Genomic DNA, 13,440 nt, shown 5'->3' with positions numbered 1-13,440 from the left:
ACGTTCTTGTGCCTTGTCGGAGGGGGGATTCGATTACGGAGGGCTTCTTCATCAACACCATGACCTCTCCAATGATGCATGAGTAGTTCACGATAGACCTACGGGTCCATAGCTAGTAGCTAGATGGCTTCTTCTCTCTCTTGGATCTTCAATACAAAGTTCTCCATGATCTTCATGGAGAACTATCCGATGTAATCTTCTTTTGCGGTGTGTTTGTCGAGATCCGATGAATTGTGGATTTATGATCAGATTATCTATGAATCTTATTTGAGTTTCTTCTGATCTCTCTTATGCATGATTTCATATCCTTGTAATTCTCTTTGAGTTGTGGGTTTTGTTTGGCCAGCTTGATCTATGATTCTTGCAATAGGAGAAGTGCTTCGTTTTGGGTTCATACCGTGCGGTGACCTCACCTAGTGACAGAAGGGGTAGCGAGGCACGCATCGTGTCGTTGCCATCAAGGGTAAAAAGATGGGGTTTTCATCATTGGTTTGAGTTTATCACTCTACATCATGTCATCTTGCTTAAGGCATTACTCTGTTCGTCATGAACTCAATACACTAGATGCATGCTAGATAGCGGCCGATGTGTTGAGTAATAGTAGTAGATGCAGAAAGTATAGGTCTACTTGTCTCGGACGTGATGCCTATATGTGTGATCATTACCTTAGATATCGTCATGACTTTCCTCGGTTCTATCAATTGCTCGACAGTAATTTGTTCACCCACCCAAATATTTTCTATTTTGAGAGAAGACTCTAGTGAACACAATGGCCCCCGGGTCTACTTCACACCATATTTTCAGCCTTACACTTTTTCTTCATCGCACTTTCCGCTTTCACATCTCACTTTGAATCAATCTTGAAGGGATTGACAACCCCTTTATAGCGTTGGGTGCAAGCGCTTTTGTGTTTGTGCAGGTACTCTGGACTTGACGAGATTCTCCTACTGGATTGATACCTCGGTTCTCAAACTGAGGGAAATACTTACTGCTCGTGTGCTGCATCACCCTTTCCTCTTCAAGGGAAAAACCAACGCAAGCTCAAGAGACGACCGAAGATTTCAGTGGCCGTAGCAGAAGGATTTCTGGAAATATTCCATAGAGGCAATAATAAAATGGTTATTATCATATTTCCTTGTTCATGATAACCGTCTATTGTTGATGCTATAATAGTATTAACAGGAAACAATAATACATGTGTGAATAAATAGATCACAATGTGTCCCTAGCAAGCCTCTAGTTGGCTAGCTCATTGATCAACAGATGACCATGGTTTCCTGATCATGGGCATTAGATGTCATTGATAACGGGATCGCATCATTGGGAGAATGATGTGATGGACAAGACCCAATCCTAAGCATAGCACTAGATCGTATTGTTCGTATGTTGAAGCTTTTCTAATGTCAAGTGTCTTTTCCTTCGACCGTGAGATTGTGCAACTCCCGGATACCGTAGGATTGCTTTGGGTGTATCAAACGTCACAACGTAACTGCGTGACTATAAAGGTGCACTACGGGTACCTCTGAAAGTGTCTGTTGGGTTGGCATGAATCGAGATCAGGATTTGTCACTCCGCGTGACAGAGAGGTATCTCTGGGCCCACTCGGTAGAACATCATCATGAGCTCAATGTGAGTAAGGAGTTAGTCACAAGATGACGTGCTACAGAACGAGTAAAGAGACTTACCGGTAACGAGATTGAACAAGGTATAGGTATACCAACGATCGAATCTCGGGCATGTTCTATACCGATAGACAAAGGGAATTGTATACGGGATTGATTGAATCCTTGACATCGTGGTTCATCCGATGAGATCATCGTGGAACGTGTGGGAGCTACCATGGGTATCCAGATCCCGCTCATGGTTATTGGCCGGAGAGCATCTCGGTCATGTCTGCATGCTTCCCGAACCCGTAGGGTCTCCACAATTAAGGTTCGATGATGCTAGGGTTATAGGGAATTGTTGTAAGAGGTTACCGAAGGATGTTCGGAGTCCCGGATGAGATCCCGGACGTCACGAGGAGCTCCAAAATGGTCCGGAGTAAAAATTTATATATAGGATGGATGGGTTTGGCCACCGGAAATGTTTCGAGCACCACTGGCAAAGTACCGGGACCATCGGAAGGGTTCCGGAGGCCCACCGGGAGGGGCCACAAGCCCCGGAGGGCTACATGGGCCAAGTGCCGAAGGGAACCAGCCCCTAGGTGGGCTGGTGCGCCCCCCACACCCAGCCCATGCGCACCAGAGAGGGAGGGAGGGGAAACCCTAGGCGCAGGGGAGGCCCAAGGCCCACCTAGGGCGCCTCCCCCCTTTCCCTGCCCTGGCCGCCGCCCCCCTCTCCCATCTGGGGCTGTCGCACCACCTAGGGTGGGAACCCTAGGGGTGGCGCACCCCCTCCCCTCCTCCTATATATAGTGGGGGTTTTTGGGGCTGTTTCACACACACTTTTCCATCTCCCTCGGTGCAGCCCTGGCCCGCTTCTTCCTCCTCTCCCACGGTGCTTGGCGAAGCCCTGCCGGGAGACCTCGTCTCTCCATCGACACCACGCCGTCGTGCTGCCAGAGATCTTCCCCAACCTCTCCCTCCTCCTAGATGCATCAAGGTGCGGGATACGTCACCGGGCTGCACGTGTGTTGAACGCGGAGGTGCCGTGGTTCGGCACTAGATCGGAATCACACCACGATCTGAATCGCCGCGAGTACGACTCCATTAACCGCGTTCTAGCAATGCTTCCGCTTAGCAATCTTAAAAGGTATGAAGATGCACTCACCCCTCTCTCGTTGCTGGTCTCTCCGTAGGAAGATCTGAATATGCGTAGGAATTTTTTTGAATTTATGCTACGTTACCCAACAATGGCATCCGAGCAAGGTTTTCTATGCGTAGATTCTATGCACGAGTAGAACACAAAAGGTTGTGGGCGATGATTTGTCAATTTCTTGCCGCTACCAGTCTTATTATTTTCCGGCGGTATTCTGGGATGAAGGTTCTCGGACCGACATTACACGTATGCTTACGTGAGAGTGGTTCCACCGACAGGCATGCACACCGTGCATAAAGGTGGCTAGCGGGTGTGTGTCTCTCCTACTCTAGTCGGATTGGATTTGATGAAAAGGGTCCTTATGAAGGGTAAATAGCTTTGGCATATCATCGTTGTGGCTATCACGTAGGTAAGAAAGCGTTCTTGCTAGAAACCCAAATCAGCCATGTAAAACTTGCAACAACAATTAGAGGACGTCTAACTTGTTTTTGCAGGGTTTGACATGTGATGTGATATGGCCAAAGTTGTGATGTTGCATGTATGATGTATGAGATGATCATGTTATTGTAATAGGTTTCACGACTTGCATGTCGATGAGTTTGACAACCGGCAGGAGCCATAGGAGTTGTCTTAATTTATTGTATGAGATGCAACGCCATGTGCTTACTACTTTTACTTCATTGCTAACGGTTAGCTATAGTAGTACTGATAGTAGTAGTTGGCATGACGACTTCACGGAGACACGCTGATGGGGATCATGATGATGGAGATCATGGTGTCACGCCGGTGACAATGATGATCATGCGATGCCTCAAGATGGAGATCGAAAGAGCAAAGATGATAATGGCCATATCATGTCACTATATGATTGCATTGTGATGTTTATCATGTTTTTCATCTTATTGCTTAGAACGACGGTAGCATAATAAGATGATCCCTCTTAAAATTTCGAGAACGTATTCCCCTAAGTGTGCACCTTTGCGAAGGATCGTTGTCTCGAAGCACCACGTGATGATCGGGTGTGATAGATTCTAACGTTCGCATACAACGGGTGTAAGCCAGATTTACACACGTGAAACACCTAGGTTGACTCGATGAGCTTAGCATGTATAGACATGACCTCGAATACAAGAGACCGAAAGGTCGAACATGAGTCGTATGGTTGAATACGATCAACATGAAGATTGCTCACCATGGTGACTAGTCCGTCTCACGTGATGATCGGACACGGGTTAGTCAACATGGATCATGTATCACTTAGATGACTAGAGGGATGTCGATTTAAGTGGGAGTTCATACTTAATTTGATTAAATGAACTTAATTGTCATGAACTTAGTCTAAAAGTTGTCTTTATAAATATTGTAGATGGCTAACGTCAACCTCAATTTCAACGCATTCCTAGAGAAAAACAAGCTGAAAGATGATGGTAGCAACTATGCAGACTGGGTTCGCAACTTGAAGCTCATCCTTGAAGCAGCTAAAAAGGCTTATGTCCTTGATGCGCCGCTAGGTGACCCTCCCGCTCCTACAGCAGCCCAGGACATTCTGAACGTCTGGTAAACGCGGAGTGATGACTACTCTCTGGTTAGGTGTGGCATGTTATACAGTTTAGAAACGGGGCTCCAAAGGCGTTTTGAGCAACACGATGCATATGAGATGTTCCAAGAGCTGAAACTGGTTTTTCAAGCTCATGCCCGTGTCGAGAGACATGAAGTCTCCGACAAGTTCTTTAGCTGTAAGATGGAGGAGAACAGTTCTGTCAGTGAGCACATACTCAAAATGTCTGGGTTACACGGTCATCTGACTTCACTTGGAGTTGAACTTCCGGATGATGCTATAATTGACAGAATCCTCCAGTCTCTCCCACCAAGCTACAAAGGTTTTATGCTGAACTACAACATGAAGGGGATGGAGAAGACCATTCCCGAGTTGTACTCGATGCTCAAGTCTGCAGAAGTAGAAATCAAGAAAGAGCATCAAGTGTTGATGGTCAACAAGACCACTAGTTTCAAGAAAGGCAAGGGTAAGAACAACTTCAAGAAAGACGGCAAAGCCGTTGCCGTGCCCGGTAAGCCAGATGCCGGGAAGAAGAAAAAGAATGGACCCAAGCCTGAGACTGAGTGCTTCTATTGCAAGGGAAAAGGTCACTAGAAGTGGAACTGCCCCAAATACTTAGCGGACAAGAAGGCCGGCAACGTTAAAGGTATATGTGATATACATGTTATTGATGTGTACCTTACCAGCGCTCGTAGTATCTCCTGGGTATTTGATACCAGTGTTGTTGCTCACATTTGCAACTCAAAGAAGGAATTTCAGAATAAGCGGAGACTGGCCAAGGACGAGGTGACGATGCGCGTTAGGAATGGCTCCAAGGTCGATGTGATCACCGTCGGCACGCTACCTCTACATCTAGCGTCGGGATTAGTTTTAAACCTTAATAATTGTTATTTAGTACCAGCTTTGTGCATGAATATTGTATCAGGGTCTTTCTTAATGCGAGACGGCTACTCATTTAAGTCAGAGAATAATGGTTGTTCTATTTATATGAGTGATATGTTCTATGCTCATGCTCCGCTGGTGAATGGTTTATTCGTGATGAATCTCGATCGCGATGTTATGCATATTCATAGTGTGAGTACCAAAAGATGTAAAGTTGATAATGATAGTCCCACATACTTGTGGCACTGCCGCCTTGGTTATATCGGTGTTAAGCGCATGAAGAAGCTCCATACTGATGGACTATTAGAGTCTCTTGACTTTGAATCATTTGACACATGCGAACTGTGCCGCATGGGAAAGATGACTAAGACTCCATTCTCAGGAATAATGGAGAGAGCAACCGACTTATTGGAAATAATACATACTGATGTGTGTGGTCCAATGAACGTTGAAGCTCGCGGTGGATACCGTTATGTTCTCACTCTCACCGATGATTTGAGTAGGTATGGGTATATCTACTTGATGAAGCACAAATCTGAGACGTTTGAAAAGTTCAAGGAATTTCAGTGTGAGGTTGAGAATCAACGTGACAGAAAAATTAAGTGTCTACGATCTGATCATGGAGGAGAATATTTGAGTCACGAGTTTGGCACACACCTAAGGAAGTGTGGGATTGTTTCACAACTGACGCCGCCTGGCACACCGCAACGCAACGGAGTGTCTAAACGTCGTAATCGCACTTTATTAGATATGGTACGATCTATGATGTCTCTTACCGACTTACCGCTATCATTTTAGGGATACGCATTACAAACTGCAGCATTCACTTTAAATAGGGCACCGTCTAAATCCGTTGAGACGACACCGTATGAACTATGGTTTGGCAAGAAACCTAAGTTGTCATTTCTTCAAGTTTGGGGCTGTGATGCTTATGTGAAGAAACTTCAACCAGAAAAGCTCGAACCCAAAGCGGAGAAATGCGTATTCATAGGATACCCTAAGGAAACTATTGGGTATACCTTTTATCTTATATCCGAAGGTAAAACCTTTGTTGCCAAGAACGGATCCTTTCTAGAGAAAGAGTTACTCTCGAAAGAAGTAAGTGGGAGGAAAGTAGAACTTGATGAGGTAATTACACCCCCTCTCGAACAGGAAAGTAGCGCAGCGCGGGAAATTGTTCCTGTGGCGCCTGCACCAACTGAAGAGGAAGTTAATGATAATGATCATGAAGCTTCGGATCAAGTTACTACTGAACCAGGAAGGTCCACAAGGGCACGCTCCGCACCAGACTGGTACGACAACCCTGTGATGGAAATCATGTTGTTAGACAACCGTGAACCTTCGAAGTATGAAGAAGAGATGGCGGGCCCGGATTCCAACAAATGGCTTGAAGCTATGAAATCCGAGATAGGATCCATGTATAAGAACAAAGTATGGACTTTGGTGGACTTGCCGATGACGGGCCAGCCATAGAAAATAAATGGATCTTCAAGAAGAAGACTGATGTAAACGGTAATGTAACCGTTTATAAATCTCGACTTGTCGCAAACGATTTTCAACAAATTCAAGGAATTGACTACGAAGAGACTTTCTCTCCCGTAGCGAAGCTGAAATCAGTCCGAATCATGTAAGCAATTGCCGCCTTTTATGATTATGAAATTTGGCAAATGGACGTCAAAACAGCGTTTCTTAACGGGAACCTTAAGGAAGAGTTGTATATGATGCAACCAGAAGGTTTTGTCGACCCTAAGGGTGCTAACAAAGTGTGCAAGCTCCAGCGCTCCATCTATGGGCTGGTGCAAGTATCTCGGAGTTGGATCATTTGCTTTAATGAGGTGATTAAAGCGTTTGGGTTCATACAGGTTTACGGAGAAGCCTGTCTATACAAGAAAGTGAGTGGGAGCTCTGTAGCTTTCCTCATACTGTATGTGGATGACATATTATTGATGGGGAATGATATAGAGATGTTGGAGAGCATAAAGGCCTCTTTGAACAAGAGTTTTCAATGAAGGACCTTGTAGAAGCTGCATACATTTTAGGCATCAAGATCTATAGAGATAGATCGAGGCGCCTCATAGGTCTTTCGCAAAGTACATACCTTGACAAGATATTGATGAAGTTCAATATGGAAAACTCAAAGAAAGGGTTCTTGCCAGTTTTGCAAGGTATGAGATTGAGTAAGACTCAATAACCGACCATGGCAGCAGATAGAGAGAAGATGAGTACTGTCCCCTACGCTTCAGCCGTAGGCTCTCTAATGTATGCCATGCTGTGTACCAGACCTAATATAAACCTTGCCATAAGTTTGGTAGGGAGGTACCAAAGTGATCCCGGTATGGAACACTAGACATCGGTCAAGAATATCCTTCAGTACCTGAAGAGGACTAAGGAGATGTTTCTCGTTTATGGAGGTGACGAAGAGCTCGTCGTAAAGGGTTACGTCGACGCTAGCTTCGACACAGATTCGGATGACTCTAAGTCACAGACCGGATACATATATGTTTTGAATGGTGGGGCAGTGAGCTGGTGCAGCAGCAAGCAAGAAGTCGTGGCAGCATCTACATGTGAAGCGGAGTACATAGCTGCTTCGGAAGCAGCTCATGAAGGAATTTGGATGAAGGAGCTCATCATCGACCTTGGAGTGGTTCCAAGCACGTCAGGTCCAATGAAGCTCTTCTGTGATTACACTGGGGCCATTGCCATAGCCAAGGAGCCCAGGTTTCACCGGAAGACCAAGCACATCAAACGCCGCTACAACTCCATCCAGGACCATGTCCAGAGTGGAGTAATAGAGATTTGTAAAGTACATACGGATCTGAATGTCGCAGGCCCGTTGACTAAACCTCTTCCTTGAGCAAAACATGATCAACACCATAATGCTATGGGTGTTTGATTCATCACAATGTAACTAGATTATTGACTCTAGTGCAAGTGGGAGACTGTTGGAAATATGCCCTAGAGGCAATAATAAAATGGTTATTATCATATTTCCTTGTTCATGATAATCGTCTATTGTTGATGCTATAATTGTATTAACAGGAAACAGTAATACATGTGTGAATAAATAGATCACAATGTGTCCCTATCAAGCCTCTAGTTGGCTAGCTTGTTGATCAATAGATGATCTTGGTTTCTTGATCATGGGCATTAGATGTCATTGATAACGGGATCACATCATTGGGAGAATGATGTGATGGACAAGACCCAATCCGAAGCATAGCACTAGATCGTATTGTTCGTATGTTGAAGCTTTTATAATGTCAAATGTCTTTTCCTTCGACCGTGAGATTGTGCAACGCCCGGATACCGTAGGAGTGCTTTGGGTGTATCAAACGTCACAATGTAACTGGGTGACTATAAAGGTGAACTACGGGTACCTCTCAAAGTGTCTATTGGGTTGGTACGAATCGAGATCGGGATTTGTCACTCCGCGTGACGGAGAGGTATCTCTGGGCCCACTCGGTATAACATCATCATGAGCTCAATGTGACTAAGGAGTTAGTCACACGATGACGGGCTACGGAACGAGTAAAGAGACTTACCGGTAACGAGATTGAACAAGGTATAGGTATACCAACGATCGAATCCTGGGCAAGTTCTATACCGACACACAAAGGGAATTGTATACGGGATTGATTGAATCCTTGACATCGTGGTTCATCCGATGAGATCATTGTGGAACGTGTGGGAGCCACCACGGGTATCCAGATACCGCTGATGGTTATTGGCCGGAGAGCGCCTCGGTCATGTCTGCATGCTTCCCTAACCCGTAGGGTCTACACACTTAAGGTTCCATGACGCTAGGGTTATAGGGAATTGTTGTAAGAGGTTACCGAAGGATGTTCAGAGTCCCGGATGAGATCCCGGACGTCACGAGGAACGACGGAATGGTCCGGACGTAAAGATTGATATATAGGATGGATGGGTTTTGACGCCGGAAATGTTTCGAGCACCATCGGCAAAGTACCGGGACCACCGGAAGGATTCCGGAGGCCCACCGGGAGGGGCCACAAGCCCCGGAGGGCTACATGGGCCAAGTGCGGGAGGAAACCAACCCCTAGGTGGGCTGGTGGGCCCCCCACACCCAGCCCATGCACACCAGAGAGGGAGGGAGGGGAAACCCTAGGTGTAAGGGAGGCCCAACGCCCACCTAGGGTGCCGCCCCCCCTTTCCCTGCCTTGGCCGCCGCCCCCTCTCCCATATGGGGCTGCCGCACCACCTAGGGTGGGAACCCTAGGTGTGGTGCATCCCCTCCCCTCCTCTTATATATAGTGGGGTTTTGGTGATGTTTCGCACATAGTTTTCCATCTCCCTCGGCGCAGCCCTGCCCCCCTTCTTCCTCCTCTCCCACGGTGCTTGGCGAAGCCCTGCCGGGAGAACTCGTCTCTCCATCGACACCACGCCGTCGTGCTGCCGGAGATCTTCCCCAACCTATCCTTCCTCCTTGCTGAATCAAGGTGCGGGAGACGTCACCGGGCTGCACGTGTGTTGAACACGGAGGTGTCGTGGTTCGGCACTAGATCGGAATCACACCGTGATCTGAATCGCCGCGAGTACGACTCCATCAACCGCGTTCTAGCAACGCTTCCGCTTAGCAATCTTCAAAGGTATGAAAATGCACTCACCCCTCTCTCGTTGCTGGTCTCTCCATAGGAAGATCTGAATATGCGTAGGAATTTTTTTGAATTTATGCTACGTTACCCAACAACCATCAAGGGTAAAAAGATGGGGTTTTCATCATTGGTTTGAGTTTATCACTCTACATCATGTCATCTTGCTTAAGGCATTACTCTGTTTGTCATGAACTCAATACACTAGATGCATGCTAGATAGCGGTCGATGTGTGGAGTAATAGTAGTAGATGTAGAAAGTATCGGTCTACTTGTCTCGGACGTGATGCCTATATGTGTGATCATTGCCTTAGATATCGTCATGACTTTGCACGGTTTTATCAATTGCTCGACAGTAATTTGTTCACCCACCATAATATTTGCTATTTTGAGAGAAGCCTCTAGTGATCACTATGGCCCCCGGGTCTACTTCACACCATATTTTCAGCCTTACACTTTTTCTTCGTTGCACTTTCCGCTTTCAGATCTCACTTTGCAATCAATCTTGAAGGGATTGACAACCCCTTTATAGCGTTGGGTGCAAGCTCTTTTGTGTTTGTGCAGGTACTCTGGACTTGACGAGATTCTCCTACTGGATTGATACCTTGGTTCTCAAACTGAGGGAAATACTTACTGCTCCTGTGCTGCATCACCCTTTCCTCTTAAAGGGAAAAACCAACGCAAGCTCAAGAGATGACAGAAAATTTCGGTCGCCGTAGCAGAAGGATTTCTGGCACCGTTGCCGAGGAGGATCAACTCAAGAACTCATCCAAGTAAGTGTCGCAAACTCATCTCTTGCATTTACCTTTTTTGCCTCTCGTTTTCCTCTCCCCCACTTCTGAAAAAATACAAAAAAATATTTGCCTTTTTCGTTTGCCCTTTTCTCTCGGTTGCTCTTTGTTCGCTTGTGTGCTTGCTAGCTTGCTGAAGTCACCATCACTGAAAACACAAAACTTTGTGACTTCTCGAATACTAATAATAATGATTTTGTTAGTACTCCGATTGCTCCCGCCACTAGTGCGGAGTCATACGAAATCAATGCCGCTTTGCTGAATCTTGTTATGAAAGAGCAATTCTCCGGCCTTCCTAGTGAAGATGCCGCATCCCATTTTAATACCTTCATTGAGCTTTGCGATATGCACAAGAATAATATGTGGATAATGATGTGATTAAATTGAAGCTTTTTCCTTTCTCGTTGCGAGATCGAGCAAAAACTTGGTTTTCGTCTTTGCCCAAAAATAGTATTGATTCTTGGAATAAGTGCAAAGATGCTTACATATCCATGTATTTTCCGCCGGCTAAGATTATCTCTCTCCGTAATGATATCATGAATTTTAAGCAACTTGATCATGAACATGTTGCACAATCTTGGGAGAGCATGAAATTGATGATTAGAAATTGTCCCGCTCATGGCTTGAGTCTTTGGATGATTATACAAATCTTCTACGCTGGCTTGAATTTCGCTTCTAGAAACATCTTGGACTCCGCCTCCGGTGGAACGTTCATGGAAATCACGTTAGGAGAAGCCACAAAACTCCTAGATAATATCATGATGAACTACTCTCAGTGGCACTCTGAAAGGTCACCTACTAGTAAGAAGGTACACGCTACAGAAGAAATTAACTCGTTGAGTGCTAAGATGGATGAGTTAATGAATTTGGTTGCTAGCAGAAGTGATCCTTTAGATCCTAATGATATGCCCTTGTCTTCCTTGATTGAGAGTAGCAATGCTAGCTTGGACGTTAATTTTGTTGGTAGGAATAATTTTGGCAACAACAACGCTTTTAGAGGAAACTATGTTCCTAGGCCTTTTCCTAGTAACTCCTCTAATAACTTTGGCAATTCCTACAACAATACTCATGGAAATTACAATAGATTACCCTATGATCTAGAGAGTAATATCAAAGAGCTTATTAACTCACAAAATATTTTCAATGCGTCCATAGAGGAAAAACTACTCAAAATTGACGATTTGGCTAGGAGCTTTGATAGAATGTCTAGTTATATTGATGCTTTGAAAGTTAGATGTGCTCCTCCCAAGATCAATATGGATGAAACTTTGAAAGCTATGCGTGTTTCCATGAGTGAGAGCAAAGAAAGAACCGCCCAAATTCATGCTAGACATGAATGGCTTAAAAAGGCGTGTTCTTGTGATAAGAATCACGAAGATATTAAAGTGCTTGGTGTGACTCCCATTGAATCTTTGTTTTCTTGTGTCAAACCTAATGATGATGGGGCTGGATATGAATCCACCTTCGTTGAAAAACGCCCCAATGATTCAGAGTCCATCTATCTTGCTGCTAAAAGCATTGAAAGTGGAGTAGAAGATATTAAAACTTTAAGTAGTAATGAAATTACTACTTTGGATTTCAAGGAATCCAACTATGATAGTTGCTCCTTGATTGAGTGCATTTCCTTGATGCAATCCATGCTAAACTCTCCACACGCTTATAACCAAAACAAGGCCTTTACCGATCATATCATCGAAGCTATGATAAAATCTCTTGAAGAGAAACTTGAATTGGAAGTCTCTATCCCTAGAAAGCTTCATGATGAGTGGGAACCTACTATCAAAATAAAAATCAAAAACTATGAATGCAATGCTTTGTCTGATTTGGCTGCTAGTGTTTCCGCGATTCCAAAGTCTTTATGTGATGTTCTGGGTTTTAATGAGATTGAGGAGTGTTCTCTTAATTTGCATCTTGCGGATTCTACCGTCAAGAAACCCATGGGAAGGATCAATGATGTTCTTATTATTGCAAATAGGAACTATGTACCCATGGATTTCATTGTGCTTGACATTGATTGCAATCCTACATGCCCTAGTATTCTTGGTAGACCTTTCTTAAGGACTATCGGTGCTACCATCGATACGAAGGAAGGGAATATCAGATTTCAGTTTCCTTTAAAGAAGGGCATGGAGCACTTTCCTAGAAAGAAAATAAGATTGCCTTATGAATCCATGGTGAGGGCTACTTATGGTTTGAGCACCAAAGACGACGATACGTGATTCCATCACCTTATGCCTAGCTAAGGGTGTTAAACAATAGCGCTTGTTGGGAGGCAACCCAATGAAATTATCTTTTTCTTTTTGTTTTGTTGCGTCCACACTATCATAATTTTGTTGTTATTGTGTCCTTTGTATTTCTTTTTGTGTTTGAGCCAAGTAAAACCTTTATGACTAGTCTTGGTGATGGTTGTTTGATCCTGCTGGAAAAAGACAGAAACTTTTCGCTCACGAGATTATTTTTCATTTTTATTCAGAAAAAGATTTTGGGTTTATTCTTTTTGCTGCTGGCTGATATGCCTTTTGCCGAGGAAGTCGTAATTTTTCAGAATTGTTGAGGTACCAGAAGTATACAGATTGCTATAGACTAGTCTGTTTTTGACAGATTCTGTTTTTGTTGAGTTGGTTGCTTGTTTTGATGAAACTATGGATAGTATCGGGGGGGGGGGGGGGTACTAGCCATGGAAAAGTGAGAATACAGTAATCACTACAGGAATCACCTTCTTTGCCGTCTGCCATCACACACGGCAAAGACAGTATCCCTGACGGCAAAGACAATACCACAGGCGGCAAAGATTGTTACGGCCGGCAAAATTTCTGCGTCAGCCTACGACGGCATAGGTCCT

The sequence above is a fragment of the Hordeum vulgare genome, chromosome 1H (genome assembly GCF_904849725.1).
Source record: "Hordeum vulgare subsp. vulgare chromosome 1H, MorexV3_pseudomolecules_assembly, whole genome shotgun sequence".
In the NCBI taxonomy this organism is placed as follows: domain Eukaryota; kingdom Viridiplantae; phylum Streptophyta; class Magnoliopsida; order Poales; family Poaceae; genus Hordeum; species Hordeum vulgare.
This window is presented reverse-complemented; position numbering follows the sequence as displayed.